Source organism: Leucopleurus acutus, assembly GCF_964270905.1.
Source record: "Leucopleurus acutus genome assembly, chromosome: 3".
Taxonomy (NCBI): Eukaryota; Metazoa; Chordata; class Mammalia; order Artiodactyla; family Delphinidae; genus Leucopleurus; species Leucopleurus acutus.
Genome location: NC_139145.1, coordinates 15,530,911 through 15,549,944, shown reverse-complemented (window position 1 = coordinate 15,549,944; position 19,034 = coordinate 15,530,911).

Sequence of the window (19,034 nt, the reverse complement as noted above, 5' to 3'; positions counted from 1 at the left end):
AGCCTGAAGGGGTTAGTGCACCACAGCTAGCCGGGAGGGAGTCCGGGGAAAAAGCCTGCACCTGCCGAAGAGGCAGGAGACTTTTCCTTCCCTCTTTGTTTCCTGGGGCGTGAGGAGAGGGGTTTAAGAACGCTGCTTAAAGGAACTCCAGAGACAGGCGCGAGCCGCAGCTGAAAGCGCGGACCCCAGAGACGGGCGCGAGCCGCGGCTGAAAGCGCGGAATCCAGAGACGGGCGCGAGCCGCGGCTGAAAGCGCGGAATCCAGAGACGGGCGCAAGCCGCGGCTAAAAGCGCGGACCCCAGAGGCGGGCGGGAGACGTTAAGGCTGCTGCTGCCGCCACCGAGGGGCCTGTGTGCGAGCACAGGTCACTCTCCACACCCCTCTTCCGCGGAGCCTGTGCAGCCCGCCACTGCCAGGTTCCCGGGATCCAGGGACAACTTCCCCGGGACAGCGCACAGCGCGCCTCAGGCTGGTGCAAAGTCACGCCGGCCTTTGCCACCGCAGGCCCGCCCCGCACTCTGTGCCCCTCCGTCCCCGCCGGCCTGAGTGCGCCAGAGCCCCCAATCAGCGGCTCTTTTAACCCCATCCTGTCTGAGCAAAAAACAGACGCCCTCCAGCGATCTACACGCAGTGGCAGGGCCAAATCCAAAGCTTAGCCCTGGGAGCTGTGAGAACAAAGAAGAGAAAGGGAAATCTCTCCCAGCAGCCTCAGAAGCAGCGGATTAAAGCTCCACAATCAACTTGATGTACCCTGCATCTATGGAATACCTGAATAGACAACCAATCATCCCAAATTAAGGAAGTGGACTTTAGGAGCAAGATCTATGATTTTTTCCCCTTTCCTCTTTTTGTGAGTGTGTATGTGTATGCTTCTGTGTGAGATCTTGTCTGTACAGTCTTGCTTCCACCATTTGTCCTAGGGTTCTATCCGTCCATGTTTTTTTAAAATTTTTTTTCTTAATAATTAATTTTAATAACAATATTATACTTTACCTTCGTTCTTTCTTTCTTTCTTTCCGTCCTTCCTTCCCTCCTTTAGACAACGAATCATCCCAAATTGAGGAGGTGGTCTCTGACAGCAAGATTTAGGATTTTTCCCCATTTACCTCTTTTAGTGAGGGTGTATGTGTATGCTTCTGTGTAAGATTTTGTCTGTATAGCTTTGCTGCCAACATTTGTCCTAAGGTTCTTTCCGTCCCTTTTTTTTTTTTTTCTAAATAAGAATTTTTTAATTCAATAACTTTATTATACTTTATTTTATTTTTACTGTATCTTCTTTCTTTCTGTCTTTTTTCCTTCTTTCCCTCCTTCCTTCCTCCCTCCCTCCCTCCCTCCCTCCTTTCTTTCCTTCTTGCCTTCTTTCCTTCTTTGCTTCTTTCTTTCTTTCTTCCTTCCTTCCTACCCTCCTTTCCTTCTTTCTTTCCTCATACTTCTACTAATTCCCTCTACTTTTTCTCCCTTTTATCCTGAGCCGTGTGGATGAAAAGCTTTTGGTGCTCCAGCCAGGAGTCAGGGCTCTGCCTCTGAGGTAGGAGAGCCAACTTCAGGACACTGATCAACAAGAGACCTCCCAGCTCCACATAATATCAAACGGCGAAAATCTCCCAGAGACCTCCATCTTAACAACAGCACCCAGCTTCACTCAACGACCAGCAAGCCACAGTGCTGGAAAACCTATGCCAAACAACTAGCAAAACAGGAACACAACCTCACCCATTAGCAGAGAGGCTGCCTAAAATCATAATAAGGCCACAGACACCCCCAAACACACCACCAGACGTGAACCTGCCCACTAGAGAGACAAGATCCAGCCTCATCCACCACAACACAGGCACTAGTCCCCTCCACCAGGAAGCCTACACAACCCACTGAACCAACCTTAGCCACTGGAGACAGACATCAAAAACAGGAGGAACTACGAACCTGCAGCCTGCAAAAAGGAGACCCCAAACACAGTAAGATAAGCAAAATGAGAAGACAGAAAAACACACAGCAGATAAAGGAGCAAGATAAAAATGCACCAGACCTAACAAATGAAGAGGAAATAGGCAGTCTACCTGAAAGAGAATTCAGAATAATGATAGTAAGGTTGATCCGAAATCTTGGAGATAGAATGGACAATAGATTGGACAAAATGCAAGAATCAGTTAACAAGGACCTAGAAGAACTAAAGATGAAACAAGCAACGATGAACAACACAATAAATGAAATTAAAAGTACTCTAGATGGGATCAATAGCAGAATAACTGAGGCAGAAGAACGGATAAGTGACCTGGAAGATAAAATAGTGGAAATAACTACTGCAGAGCAGAATAAAGAAAAAAGAATGAAAAGAACTGAGGACAGTCTCAGAGACCTCTGGGACAACATTAAACGCACCAACATTCGAATTATAGGGGTTCCAGAAGAAGAAGAGAAAAAGAAAGGGACTGAGAAAATATTTGAAGAGATTATAGTTGAAAACTTCCCTAACCTGGGAAAGGAAATAGTTAATCAAGTCCAGGAAGCACAGAGAGTCCCATACAAGATAAATACAAGGAGAAATACGCCAAGACACATATTAATCAAACTGTCAAAAATTAAATACAAAGAAAACATATTAAAAGCAGCAAGGGAAAAACAACAAATAACACATAAGGGAATCCCCATAAGGTTAACAGCTGATCTCTCAGCAGAAACCCTACAAGCCAGAAGGGAGTGGCAGGACATACTGAAAGTGATGAAGGAGAACAACCTGCAGCCAAGACTACTCTACCCAGCAAGGATCTCATTCAGATTTGATGGAGAAATTAAAACCTTTACAGACAAGCAAAAGCTGAGAGAGTTCAGCACCACCAAACCAGCTTTACAACAAATGCTAAAGGATCTTTCCTAGGCAAGAAAAACAAGAGAAGGAAAAGACCTATAATAACGAACCCAAAACAATTTAGAAAATGGGAATAGGAACATACATATCGATAATTACCTTAAATGTAAATGGACTAAATGCTCCCACCAAAAGACACAGATTAGCTGAATGGATACAAAAACAAGACCCTTACATATGCTGTCTACAAGAGACCCACTTCAGACCTAGAGACACATACAGACTGAAAGTAAGGGGATGGAAAAAGATATTCCATGTAAATGGAAGCCAAAAGAAAGCTGGAGTAGCAATTCTCATATCAGACAAAATAGACTTTAAAATAAGGACTATTAAGAGAGACAAAGAAGGACACTACATAATGATCAAGGGATCAATCCAAGAAGAAGATATAACAATTGTAAATATTTATGCACCCAACATAGGAGCACCTCAATACATAAGGCAAATACTAACAGCCATAAAAGGGGAAATCGACAGTAACACATTCATAGTAGGGGACTTAAACACCCCACTTTCACCCATGGACAGATCATCCAAAATGAAAATAAATAAGGAAACACAAGCTTTAAATGATACATTAAACAAGATGGACTTAATTGATATTTATAGGACACTCCATCCAAAAACAACAGAATACACATTTTTCTCAAGTGCTCATGGAACATCCTCCAGGATAGATCATATCTTAGGTCACAAATCAAGCCTTGGTAAATTTAAGAAAATTGAAATTGTATCAAGTATCTTTTCTGACCACAACGCCATGAGACTAGATATCAATTACAGGAAAAGATCTGTAAAAAATACAAACACATGGAGGCTAAACAATACACTACTTAATAATGAAGATATCACTGAAGAAATCAAAGAGGAAATCAAAAAATACCTAGAAACAAATGACAATGGAGACACAACGACCCAAAACCTGTGGGATGCAGCAAAAGCAGTTCTAAGGGGGAAGTTTATAGCAATACAAGCCCACCTTAAGAAGCAGGAAACATCTCGAATAAACAACCTAACCTTGCACCTCAAGCAATTAGAGAAAGAAGAACAAAAAAACCCCAAAGCTAGCAGAAGGAAAGAAATCATAAAAATCAGATCAGAAATAAATGAAAAAGAAATGAAGGAAACAATAGCAAAGATCAATAAAACTAAAAGCTGGTTCTTTGAGAAGATAAACAAAATAGATAAACCACTAGCCAGACTCATCAAGAAAAAAAGGGAGAAGACTCAAATCAATAGAATTAGAAATGAAAAAGGAGAGGTAACAACTGACACTGCAGAGATAAAAGAGATCATGAGAGATTACTACAAGCAACTCTATGCCAATAAAATGGACAATCTGGAAGAAATGGACAAATTCTTAGAAATGCACAACCTGCCAAGACTGAATCAGGAAGAAATAGAAAATATGAACAGACCAATCACAAGCACTGAAATTGAAACTGTGATTAAAAACCTTCCAACAAAGAAAAGCCCAGGACCAGATGGCTTTACAGGCGAATTCTATCAAACATTTAGAGAAGAGCTAACACCTATCCTCAAACTCTTCCAAAATATAGCAGAGGGAGGACCACTCCCAAACTCCTTCTGCGAGGCCACCATCACCTTGATACCAAAACCAGACAAGGATGTCACAAAGAAAGAAAACTACAGGCCAATATCACTGATGAACATAGATGCAAAAATCCTCAACAAAATACTAGCAAACAGAATCCAACAGCACATTAAAAGGATCATACACCATGATCAAGTGGGGTTTATTCCAGGAATGCAAGGATTCTTCAATATACGCAAATCTATCAATGTGATAAACCATATTAACAAATTGAAGGAGAAAAACCATATGATCGTCTCAATAGATGCAGAGAAAGCTTTTGACAAAATTCAACACCCATTTATGATAAAAACCCTGCAGAAAGTAGGCATAGAGGGAACTTTCCTCAACATAATAAAGGCCATATATGACAAGCCCACAGCAAACATCATCCTCAATGGTGAAAAACTGAAAGCATTTCCACTAAGATCAGGAACAAGACAAGGTTGCCCACTCTCACCACTATTATTCAACATTGTTTTGGAAGTTTTAGCCACAGCAATCAGAGAAGAAAAGGAAATAAAAGGAATCCAAATCGGAAAAGAAGAAGTAAAGCTGTCACTGTTTGCAGATGACATGATCCTATACATAGAGAACCCTAAAGATGCTACCAGAAAACTACTAGAGCTAATCAATGAATTTGGTAAAGTGGCAGGATACAAAATTAATGCACAGAAATCTCTGGCATTCCTATATACTAATGATGAAAAATCTGAAAGTGAAATCAAGAAAACACTCCCATTTACCATTGCAACAAAAAGAATAAAATATCTAGGAATAAACCTACCTAAGGAGACAAAAGACCTGTATGCAGAAAATTATAAGACACTGATGAAAGAAATTAAAGATGATACAAATAGATGGAGAGATATACCATGTTCTTGGATTGGAAGAATCAACATTGTGAAAATGACTCTACTACCCAAAGCAATCTATAGATTCAATGCAATCCCTATCAAACTACCACTGGCATTTTTCACAGAACTAGAACAAAAAATTTCACAATTTGTATGGAAACACAAAAGACCCCGAATAGCCAAAGCAATCTTGAGAACGAAAGAAGGAACTGGAGGAAACAGGCTCCCTGACTTCAGACTATACTACAAAGCTACAGTTATCAAGACGGTATGGTACTGGCACAAAAACAGAAAGATAGATCAATGGAACAGGATAGAAAGCCCAGAGATAAACCCATGCACATATGGACACCTTATCTTTGATAAAGGTGGCAGTAATGTACAATGGAGAAAGGACAGCCTCTTCAATAAGTGGTGCTGGGAAAACTGGACAGGTACATGTAAAAGTATGAGATTAGATCACTCCCTAACACCATACACAAAAATAAGCTCAAAATGGATTAAAGACCTAAATGTAAGGCCAGAAACTATCAAACTCTTAGAGGAAAACATAGGCAGAACACTCTATGACATAAATCACAGCAAGATCCTTTCTGACCCACCTCCTAGAGTAATGGAAATAAAAACAAAAATAAACAAATGGGACCTAATGAAACTTCAAAGCTTTTGCACAGCAAAGGAAACCATAAACAGGACCAAAAGACAACCCTCAGAATGGGAGAAAATATTTGCAAATGAAGCAACCGACAAAGGATTAATCTCCAAAATTTACAAGCAGCTCATGCAGCTCAATAAGAAGAAAACAAACAACCCAATCCAAAAATGGGCAGAAGACCTAAATAGACATTTCTCCAAAGAAGATATACAGACTGCCAACAAACACATGAAAGAATGCTCAACATCATTAATCATTAGAGAAATGCAAATCAAAACTACAATGAGATATCATCTCACACCAGTCAGAATGGCCATCATCAAAAAATCTAGAAACAATAAATGCTGGAGAGGGTGTGGAGAAAAGGGAACACTCTTGCACTGCTGGTGGGAATGTGAATTGGTTCAGCCACTATGGAGAACAGTATGGAGGTTCCTTAAAAAACTACAAATAGAACTACCATATGACCCAGCAATCCCACTACTGGGCATATACCCTGAGAAAACCAAAACTCAAAAAGAGTCATGTACCAAAATGTTCATTGCAGCTCTATTTACAATAGCCCGGAGATGGAAACAACCTAAGTGCCCGTCATCGGATGAATGGATAAAGAAGATGTGGCACATATATACAATGGAATATTACTCAGCCATAAAAAGAAACGAAATTGAGCTATTTGTAATGAGGTGGATAGACCTAGAGTCTGTCATACAGAGTGAAGTAAGTCAGAAAGAAAAAGACAAATACCGTATGCTAACACATATATATGGAATTTAAGAAAAAAAATGTCATGAAGAACCTAGGGGTAAAGCAGGAATAAAGACGCAGACCTCCTAGAGAACGGACTTGAGGTTATGGGGAGGGGGAAGGGTGAGCTGTGACAGGGCGAGAGAGAGTCATGGGCATATACACACTAACAAACGTAGTAAGGTAGATAGCTAGTGGGAAGCAGCCACATGGCACAGGGATATTGGCTCGGTGCTTTGTGACAGCCTGGAGGGGTGGGATAGGGAGGGTGGGAGGGAGGGAGACGCAACAGGGAAGACATATGGGAACATATGTTTATGTATGACTGATTCACTTTGTTATAAAGCAGAAACTAACACACCATTGTAAAGCAATTATACCCCAATAAAGATGTTAAAAAAAAAAAATGGATTCCACATGGATATGTGTATTAGAAAAATATTTTTTATCAAGAAAATACAAACTCTACAAATCTAGTCAGCTGGATAAATACATGGCAGATTATCCGTCCCTGGACAGTTTGCTAGCATTAAATTAAAGTGAAATAAATATGATTAAGATATCCTTCATCATATTGATACAATATTGCCTATATCTTAGATTATAACTGAGAGCATACACTATAAAATCTTTTTACTGTTCACGAAAGTTTCTCTTAAGTTTTTGGTTACGTTCAAGTCTTATCAGGACAGCTATACCCCAAAGCAAGATTTTTATTTGAATAAAAAAGGGCCCATAAGTTGAAATAAATAACAGTATGAAATATATATTTATAAACATTTATGATTACTAACATAAATATTAATTTATATTACATGTAGGCATAACAGAAGATGATAAAAAGATAACTGTAAGGAAGACGAGGAAAAATACAAAACCAAATCAGGGATTCAGGTCTCTTTTTGTCAACACAACACACAAAGGCCCCAAATGTAATTAGCTGTAAACATCTCATAACAAACCAAACATCCAGGGGGCTCCCTCTGCCCAGGATGCATTACCGGATGTGGTACGCCCTGAAGCACTTGGCATGGACGCCCTTCTGGCACTTCTCACAGCGGGTGTTGGTCTGTGAGTGGCACAGGGCACACCGGGTCCTCTTGTCCTGGTGGATGATCCAGTGCCCAATCATGTCAAAGCGGCTCTCGGTTTCCAGCCGCCTGCTTCGCCTCCCTTGGGATGATGTATCTGCGTTGCTCTCTAGGTACACGCAGGCCACATATCTCCGGAAGGCCAGGAGGTCCACCTGGGCATCATGGCAGCATATCCTGTGCAGCTGCCATGCATTGTTAAGAGCAGCGTCAATAACATAGCCAATGAAACTCGAGTACCACTTCATACCCCGGATCTTCACCTTGTACTTTGCGATGTTCTGGTCCATGCGGCCGACACCCCCGACCTTCTCCTGGTACAGCCTCAGCAGGGATGGCTGATGAACCTGGGCCTGCGTCTTGGCTGCTCCCGAGTGATGGCTGGTCAGCCCTGCTGGCTCTATGCCCACAGCGTTGGAGCAGATGTTGACCACACTGCTATCATGCCAGCGGCACACAATGATCTCCTCAGTCTCATCAACTTTGTAATCAAACGAACCCCTCTTCATTCTCTTCAGTTCTTTGGGATCTTTAAGGGGACATCGTTCAGTTCTGTACTCACGAACAGTTCCTGTGGCCTTCACTCCTTTCTTCCTTAAAATGGACATCAATTTGAGACTTGTAAAAACCTTGTCAAAAAATATGTGGTATGGCAGACACCCACGTGTCTGAAGTGCATCCACAAATTTCACCACCATACTGCCTCCTAGGTCCAGGCCCCTGTCTGGCTTAGTGAACAGTGTGCCCTGTGAGGGCTCGAACCACACCAAATAGCCCCTGCTGGTCGTCCCACACCAGATCTTGTAGCCCAGCCGCACAGGTTTCCCCGCAGGCAGACGCTTGGACCCCCGGTGTCCAAAGTACTCACACATAGACTCGCCAAAGCTATAGAACTCTTCCAAGGGTGCATGCTTCTGGAAATTGTAGTTCATGCGGACAATGAGAGGCCTCACCTTGGCAAACCTATCACTTTCATCAAGCTCATTGTTATCTGCAAAATGCAGGTATGAGAAGATCAGTTCAAATCTGTCCCTTCTAATTGCATCAGCCACAAGATGATGATGTGAATCAGGGGATGTTTCCCAAAACATCCTTCTCCTTGGATAGGAGATATACCCACTTAAAATCAAAATGCCCAAAACACACTTCAATTCCTGAGCTGTGAGACCCAGGTTGACATTCTTCTGCCAAGCATAACGATTGGTTTCATTAACAATAAAATTAATTGTTCCTTCATCAAAAAACAATTCAAAGAGGCCTACAGGACTCAGTTCCTGGCTTTTGAGATCCTCCATATGAGGATCCGATGCTGTCCAACTGGTGAAGTCCGGGCAGATATCTCTTTTGGTCCAAACATGTTGAGGTTCCACTACTGCCTTTTGCTTCTTCATGGCTGGCTGCAGCTGCAGGTCATCATCATCCTCCCCGGTGCCAGAGTCCTCAGGCACAACAAAGGCATGCAGCACATTGCCAGGCAGGTGGGTTCCTCGCCGGCCATCTTCATCACCCGAGTCCTCATCAGTGAAGTCCCCTGAAGCATTGTTGGGCGGTGCAATGAAGATCTCCTCCCTACTCTGGCCAGACTCCTCCTCCTCCAGAGCATTCAGAACCTCAAGCAACTTCATAGACTTCAGCTTTGAGCCGGTTCTTCTCCCGGTAGTGAGGCTGCTGCGATGACAGGAAACAGAATGAGGAGAGGCCATGCGGGAAAGCCAGTGCTTCAGCAGAAAACTCCACTAAAGCATTACCCAGGAGGAGGGCACTCTCACTGCAACAGCATCTTGGATCTAACACCATAAGTCATAGTGCCAGATAAGTGAATTTTCCAGACAAACACAAATTATTCATCTAAGTGCAGAAGTATTTTAATGAAGGGAGACATTCTAAAGAGGTATTCCATACTTCCTTTCCTTCTTAAATAAAGTGTCTGAATAGAGGATCCCCTCTAGTGATGAATCCAGGTGCCACTGTTATCACCTGGTTAACAGTAACTGTCAATGGGAAGGCTCGGCTGCTGAAGTGACATCCACCGATGTCTCCTGACTCAGTGGCCCTAGCAGCTCTGCTTTCATGCTTCTGCCTTATCTGTCTCTTCCCTTTTTCTTATTCACTTGGCATATATAAGTTTCCTCACTTCCCCAATTCTCAAACTCTCCATACTTGAACTCTCACTACCCAAATTCAGGACCTAAACAGATTCAGACAGATTTTCACAAAGCTCCCTCAACATCTGATATCCTACTGCATACTAACTGCTAAATAGATTTGGAAACATGGAAACCCCTGCTATTCTAATTCTCCCTGTACATGTAGGAACCAAATGCAAGAGATATTTGTATTTAGTGGGCACCAACCACGAGCAGGTGCTGCCCAGGGGCTGGCAGTGAGCACACTCCACTCCCTGACCTGCATAGCACTTGTTTCCAAATGGAGGAGACAGATGACACATCAACAAACACGCAGCTATGCAGGACGGCATCAGGTAGTGATGAGGGCCATCCTGAATAAGGGACAGAGACTGCAGCAAAGGAATAGGGCTGGGGGTGCTACTTTAGACATATGATGAGGGAAGGCTCACAGGGCAGATGGCCTGGAGAGGTGGAGTGAGCCTTGCAGACAGCTGGAGACTGGGTGTCCCAGAGGGAGAGAAAGAACTGTAGGTACAGGTGCAAGGCCCTGTGGTTGAAGGGACTTGATATCTATGAACAGCAAGGAGGTTAGTGACACTGCAGATGTAGTGAGGGGAGGAGAGTAGAGCAGAGGTGGCTGGGTCCAGGGCCAAGGCCCCACAGGGTTGCAGAGGTCCTGATCAGGACTTCCAGTTGTATTCAGTTATCACAGGAAGCCCCTGAGGGGATGGAGCAGGACAGTGAGGGGTCAAATACATTACTCTGGCTATGAGAATAGACTGGACTTGGGAAGGTGGGCACTGCTGCTGCCCTATGCCTTGGCCTCTGCATGAGAAAAGCTGTGTACCAGAGGGAGGATGCAGGCTTTACCACAAAGGCTATTTCTCTGCCTGCTCTTAGGCTTTGGAGTTTAAGCTGCATTAGAGATTCACTCCAACCTCACTTCCAGGACACTGACTCCACCAGCCACCCCTGCTGGAGGCTAGAGTACAAGAAGTCTGACCTCTGGGGAGATGAGGTATGCCTCAAGCTCTCCATGGCCAGCCAGAAAGGGAGAGGAAACCTGAAGCTCTTCCTTGTCATGGACCTCGAACTAAGACACATTCTCAAAGGGTAACAGCCATCTTCATGCCTCCCCTGGTCTACAGCAGCAGATCCAGGCCTGCCCAGCCACAATCTCTGCTAGTCTCACCACTCAAACAGGCCCTCAAACACCTCTGTGCATACCTGTTCAAACCCTTGGAGTGAGAAAGCCTGCAGGAACTGAGGCAGCCCCACAGACAACCACCTTGTGTCTTGAAAGATGAAGAAAGTAAATCATGTTTTTAGATCAAGTGCAGAACCAGAGCTACACAGCTGCACCCGTACTGTACCATACACACTCCTTTGTCTGCCTTGTCTTTTCTCCAATCTTCCCTTTTCCTCTCCCTCCTTGGTGCTTCATAGACACCAAGTGCTTAGGGTGAGCAGCAGGACTGAGAACTGAAAATGTTATAGACTTGCTCTTTCAAAAGCAGAGAAGTAAATATAGTTAGCCTTGAATAACATGGGTTTGAACTATGTGAGTCCACTTATACATAGATTTTTTTTGGTAAATACGTCCTGGAGTACTACATGATCCTCAGTGGGTTGGAACCGCCAGTGCAGAGGGCCCGATTATAAAGTTATACACAGATTTTCAAATGCGAAGAGTCAGCACCCCTAATCCCCATGTGTTCAAGAGTCAACTGTACTTGCATAAAGCCTTTCAACAAACATTACTCCTACCTTGATGATGAAGCCATGGTATATTGTGAACATGAGCTTGTCTTTACTTGCAGAGTCTAAGAATCTGTAAGACAACAGAAGTCAGTTTTAAGAAATCATATCTTAATTAGCAAAGGAATAGGACCTTCTCTACCATTTAAGAGAAAAAAATCTCAAGATTCACTATCAACCAGAGGGAAATGGATCAAGTACACACAGGAAATGAGGTGTAGTTGACTGGCTAGTCAGAGGGAAAAGGAACAAGCTCCCCCATCTCACACCTCACAACAAAATACATTCTAGAGCGGGGTTTCCCACAGTCAGAACTATTGGCATTTTGTTTCTCGTGGGGGGTTGTCCTATGTATTATGTGATGTTTAACAGCATCCCAGGCCTCCATCTACTAGATGCCAATAGAACAACTACCCCACTAGTTGTGAAAAACGAAAAGGTTTCTAGACAAATGCCCTCTGGTGGGGAGAGTAGAGGTAAAATCTCCCCTGGTTGAAGACTACTGTCCTACATCAGCACTGCCAATAGAACTTGCCACAATGATAGAAATGTTTTATATCAGTGCTGTCCAATATGGTAGCCATGAGCCACATATGGGTATTAACCACTGGATATATGGCTAGTGTGACTGAGAAATTGAATTTTTAATTTTATGTAATTTTAAGTAATTCAAATTTAAATAGTCACATGTGGTGGCTACTATATTAGATAGCAAAGTCCTAGATGTATTAAGTATTAACTGCAAAAAAGCAAAACTTTTAAAGTATATTAATGACCACAGAGGGAAACCTTTCTTATAGAAAACACAGAAATTTAAAGGAAGGTGGATAATTTTAACTACATCAAACTTCCAACAAACCTATAGTAGGCAGAAGGCCCAAAGGACCCCAAATAGGTTGAACTCAAATAGGGCTACACCAAGACACATTATAATTAAATTATCAAAAGTCTAAGACAAAGAAAGAATTTGGAAAGCAGCAAGAAAAAGAGAAATTACATACAGGGGAATCCCTATAAGACTAGTAGCAGATTTTTCAACAGAAACTTTTCAGACCAGGAGAGAATGGGATGATATATTGAAAATGTAGAAAGAAAAAGCTATCAACTAAGAATGTTATTCCCAGCAAGCTGTCCTTCAAAACTGAAGAAGACATAAAGACTTTCACAAGCAAACAAAAGCAGAGGGTGTTCATACCACAAGACCTGCTTTAAAATAAATGCTAAAAGGAATTCTTAAAGTAGAAGTAAAAGGGCACTAATTATATCACAAAATCATATGAAGAGAGTGTAAAACTCATTGGTAATGGTAACTATAAAGTCAGTCAGGTAATAGGGGTGTATAATTCACTAACAACTCTAGATTTAAAGTTAAAAGTTAATGCATATATGTAGATTCTAGAAAAATGGTACCTATGAACCAGTTTGCAAGGCAGAAATAGAGACACAGATGTAGAGAACAAATGTATGGACACCAAGGGGAGAAAGCAGGGGGAGGGGAGTGGAGGGATGGGATGAACTGGGAGATTGGGATCGACATATATACACTAATATGTATAAAGTAGATAACTAATAAGAACCTGCTGTATAGCACAGGGAACTCTACTTCGTTTTACTGTACAGTAGAAACTAACACAACATTGTAAAACAACTATACCCCAATTTAAAAACAAAGGAAAAAATAACATTCTAAAACAACTATAACTACAATAATCTGTTATTAGATACATACTATAAGAAATATGTAAACTGTAGCATCAATAATCTAAAATGTGAGGGGGAGGAGAAGTAAAAGAGTAAAGTTTAGAAATGTTATAGAAGTTAAGGTGTTACCAGTTTAAAATAGGGTGCTATCATTTCAAGATTTTATGTAAACCTCATGACAAACACAAAAGAAAAACTTATTGTAGTTACACAAAAGAATATGATAAAGAAGTCAAGGCATAATGATACAATAATTCATCAAATCATAAAAGAACACAACAGGAATAGAAGAAACAAAGGATTTATAAAACAGAAAATGATGAACAAAATGAAAACAGTTAGTCCTTACCCATCAATAATTACTTTAAATGTAAATTCATTAAATTATCTAACCAAAAGCCATGGAATGGCTTAATGTATAAAAAAGTAAGATCCAATGATATGCTACTGACAAGATACTCACTTGACCTTTAAATATACATATAGGCTGAGTGTAAAAGGATGGAAAAAGATATTTCAAGCAAATAGTAACCAAAAAAAAAAAAAAAAAGAAAGCAGGGGTAGCTATACTTATGTCAGTCGAAATTAACTTTACTAAAATGGAAACAAGAAAATAAGATAATTACATAATGAAAAACAACAATCCATCAAAAGATATAACAATTGTAAATATTTAAGCACTAAATATTTGAGCACCTAAATATATAAACCAAATACTAAGAGAACAAAAAGGAGAAATAAATGGCAATAAGATAAGAGTGGGGGACTTTAATATCCCACTCTCAACAATGGTAGATCATTCAGACAAAGAATCAATAAGGAAACATCAGACTTGAATGCCACTATAGACCAAATGCACATAAAAGACATATACAGAACATTCTATTCAACAATAGAAAAATATACATTCTTCTTAAGCACACATAGAACATTTACTGGGATGTTAAATGTTAGACCACAAAAAAAGTCTTAGCAAATTCAACAAGACCAAAATCATACTAAGTATCTTTCCTGAACACAGTGGTATAAAGCTAGAAATCAGTAACAGGAGGAAAACTGAAAAACTCAAGAATGCATAAAAATAATTCTCCTAAACAACCAATGTAGCAAATAAGAATTAAAAGGAAACTAAAAAGTATCTTAAAACAAACAAAATTGGAAACACAATATACGAAAACAGGGGATGTTAGCAAAAGCAGCTCTAAGAGGGAACTTTATAGCCATAAACACATACAGAACGAAAAGCCATAAACACATACAGAACTTTATAGCCAAAAACACATACAGAATGAAAAGACGAAAAGACTTATCTCTAATAAATAACCCAACTTTACACCTCAAGGAACTAGAAAAAAGAACAAACTAAGCTTAAAGTTAGCAGAAGGAAGGAAACAATAAAGATTAGAGCAGAAATAACTAAAGGAGAGAAGAAAAAAATGAGAAAAGATTAACAAAACTAAGAGTTTGTTCTTTGAAAAGACAAACAAAATTGACAAACCTTTAGCTAAACTATCCAAGAAAAAAAAAAAACCAACAAAATTATAAATCAAAGAGGAGACATTACAACTGATACCACAGAAATACAAAGGATCTGTGCACCTGAAACGATTACATTGTTAATCAGCTATACTCCAGTACAAAATAAAAAGTTAAAAAAAAATACAAAGGATCAGAGGGTAGTAGGAACATTTATCTGCCAACACACTGGACAATGTAGAAGAAATGGATAATTCTTAGAAACAAAAAATATACCAAGACTGAATCAAGAAAAAAGAGAAAAAGTGAACGAACCAGTTACTAGTAAGGAGACTGAATCAGTACCCAAAACTTCCCAACAAAGAAAAGCCCAGGACCAGATGGATTCAAGGTGAATTTTACCAAACATTTAAAGAATTAATGCCAATTCTTCCCAAACTCTTCCAAAATATCAAAGAGAAGGGAACACCCCTAAACTCATTTACAAGGTCAGTATTACCATGATACCACAGCCAGAATAAGGACATTACAAGGAAGGAAAACTACAGACAAATATCCTTGATGAAAACAGATGCAAAAATTCTAAATAATATACTATCACATCAAATTCAACAGTACATTAAATGATCAAATGGGGTTTATCACAGGAATGCAAGGATTCTTCAATATATGCAAATCAATCAATGTGATATGCCATATTAACAAACTGAAGGATAAAAACCATACGATGATCTCAATAGATGCAGAAAAAGCTTTCAACAAAATTCGACAGCCATTTATGATAAAAACTCTCCAGAAAGTAGACTAGAGGGAACCTGCCTCAACATAATACAGGCCATATATGAAAACCCACAGCCAACATCATTCTCAATGGTGAAAAACAGAAACCATTTCCTCTAAGATCAGGAACAACACAAGGTGCCCACTCTCACCATTATTATTCAACATACTTTTGGAAGTTTTAGCCACAGCAATCAGAGAAGAAAAAGAAATAAAAGGAATCCAAATCAGAAAAGAAGAAGCAAAACTGTCACTGTGTGCAGATGACATGATACTATACATAGAAAATCCTAAAGACAATACCAGAAAACTACTAGAGCTAATCAATGAATTTGGTAAAGTAGCAAAGTACAAAATTAAGGCACAGAAATCTCTTGCATTCCTATACACTCATGATGAAAAATCTGAAAGAGCAATTAAAGAAACACTCCCATTTACCATTGCAACCACAACAAAAAATACGTAGGAATAAACAAAAGACCTGTATGCAGAAAACTATAAGACACTGATGAAAGAAATTAGAGATGATACAAACAGATGGAGAGATATACCATGTTCTTGGATTGGAAGACTCAACATTGTGAAAATGACTATACTACCCAAAGCAATCTACAGATTCAGTGCAATCCCTATCAAACTACCAATGGCATTTTTCACAGAACCAGAACAAAGAATTTCATAATTTGTATGGAAACACAAAATACCCCGAATAGCCAAAGCAATCTTGAGAAAGTAAAACGGAGCTAGAGGAATCAGGCTCCCTGACTTCAGACTATACTACAAAGCTACAGTAATCAAGACAGTATGGTACTGGTGCAAAAACAGAAATATAGATCAATGGAACAGGATAGAAAGCCCAGAGATAAACCCACACACATATGGTCACCTTATCTTTGATAAAGGAGGCAAGAATATACAATGGAGAAAAGACAGCCTCTTCAATAAGTGGTGCTGGGAAAACTGGACAGTTACATGTAAAAGAATGAAATTAGAACACTCCCTAACACCATATACAAAAATAAATTGAAAATGGATAAAAGACCTAAATGGAAGGCCAGACACTATAAAACTCTTAAAGGAAAACATAGGCAGAACACTCTATGACAGAAATCACAGCAAGATCCTTTTTGACCCACCTCCTAGAGAAATGGAAATAAAAACAAAAATAAAGAAATGGGACTTAATGAAACTTAAAAGCTTTTGCATAGCAAAGGAAACCATAAACAAGAGGAAAAGACTACCCTCAGAATGGGAGAAAATATCTGTAAATGAAGCAACTGACAAAGGATTAATCTCCAAAATATACAAGCAGCTCATGCAGCTCAATATCAAAAAAACAAACAACCCAATCCAAAAATGGGCAGAAGACCTAAATACATATTTCTCCAAAGAAGATATACAGATTGCCAACAAACACATGAAAGAGTGTTCAACATCACTAATCGTTAGAGAAATGCAAATCAAAACTACAATGAGGTATCACCTCACACCGGTCAGAAAGGCCATCATCAAAAAATCTACAAACAATAATTGCTGGAGATGGTGCGGAGAAAAGGGAACTCTCTTGCACTGTTGGTGAGAATGTGAATTGATACAGCCACTATGGAGAAAAGTATGGAGGTTCCTTAAAACACTAAAAACAGAACTACCATATGACCCAGCAATCCCACTACAGGGCATATACCCTGAGAAAACCATAATTCAAAAAGAGACATGTACCACAATGTTCATTGCAGCACTATTTACAATAGGCAGGACATGGAAGCAACCTAAGTGTCCACCAACAGATGAATGGATAAACAAGATGTGGCACATACATACAATTCAATATTACTCAGCCATAAAAAAAGAAACAAAATTGAATTATTTGTAGTGAGGTGGATGGACCTAGAGTCTCTCACAGAGAGTGAAATAAGTCAGAAAGAGAAAAACAAATACCGTGTGCTAACACATATATATGGAATCTAAAAAAAAAAAAAATGTTTCTCATGAACTTAGAGGCAGGACAGGAATAAAGATGCAGACATAGAGCTTGGACTTGAGGACATGGGGAGGGGAAAGGGTAAGCTGGGACAATGTGAGAGAGTAGCATTGACATATATACACTACCAAACGTAAAATAGATAGCTAGTGGGAAGCAGCAGCACAGCACAGGGAGATCAGCTTAGTGCTTTGTGACCACCTAGTGGGATGGGATAGGGAGGGTGGGAGGGAGATGCAAGAGGGAGGGGATATGGGGATAAATGTATACATATAGCTGATTCACTTTGTTGTACAGCAGATACTAACACACCAGTGTAAAGCAATTATACTCCAATAAAGATGTTAAAAAAAAATCATACACCATGATTAAGTGGGAGTCATCCCTGGGATGCACGGGTGGTATTGATAAAACATATGCAAATCAATGTGATACACAACATCAATAGAATGAAAGATAAAAATCATAGGAACATCTCAATAGATACAGTAAAGCACTTGACAAAACCCCATATCCTTTCAAGATAAAACTCTCAACAACTTAGGTATAGAAGGAACATACCTCAACATAACAGAAGTCACAGATGACAAGCACACAGCTAACATCATATTCAGTGGTGAAAGACTGAAAGCTTGTCCTCTAAGATCAGGAACAAGACAAGGATACCTACTCTCACCACTCCTATTCAACACAGTACTAGAAGTCCTACCAGAGCAATAAATTAAGAAAATGAAATAAAAGGCATCAGAATTGGAAAGGAAGAAGAAAAACTGTCTCTATTTACAGATGACATGATTTTACATACAGAAGACCCTAAACACTTCACAAAAAAACCGTTAGATCTAATTAATGAATTCAGTAAAGTTGCAGGATATAAAATCAACATACAAAAGTCATGGGCTTCCCTGGTGGCGCAGTGGTTGAGAGTCTGCCTGCAGATGCAGGGGACACGGGTTTGTGCCCCGGTCTGGGAAGATCTCACATGCCGCAGAGCGGCTGGGCCCGTGAGCCATGGCCGCTGAGCCTGTGCGTCCAGAGCCTGTGCTCCGCAACGGGAGAGGCCACAACAGTGAGAGGCCCGCGTACCGCAAAAAAAAAAAAAAAAAAAAAAAAATCAGTAGCATTACTATACTTTAAAACTGAATTCTCTTAAGAATTGGAGAATGGGACTTCCCTGGTGGTCCAGAGGCTAACACTCCATACTCCCAATGCAGGAGGCCCAGGTTGGATCCCTAGTCAGGAGCTAGATTCCATATGCTGCAACTAAGAGTTCTCATGCCGCAACTAAGGATCCTGTATGCCGAAACTAAAGATTCTGCATGCTGCAACTAAAGACCCCGCATGCCACAACTAAGACCTAGTGTAGCCAAAAAATAAATAAATATTTTTTAAAAAAGG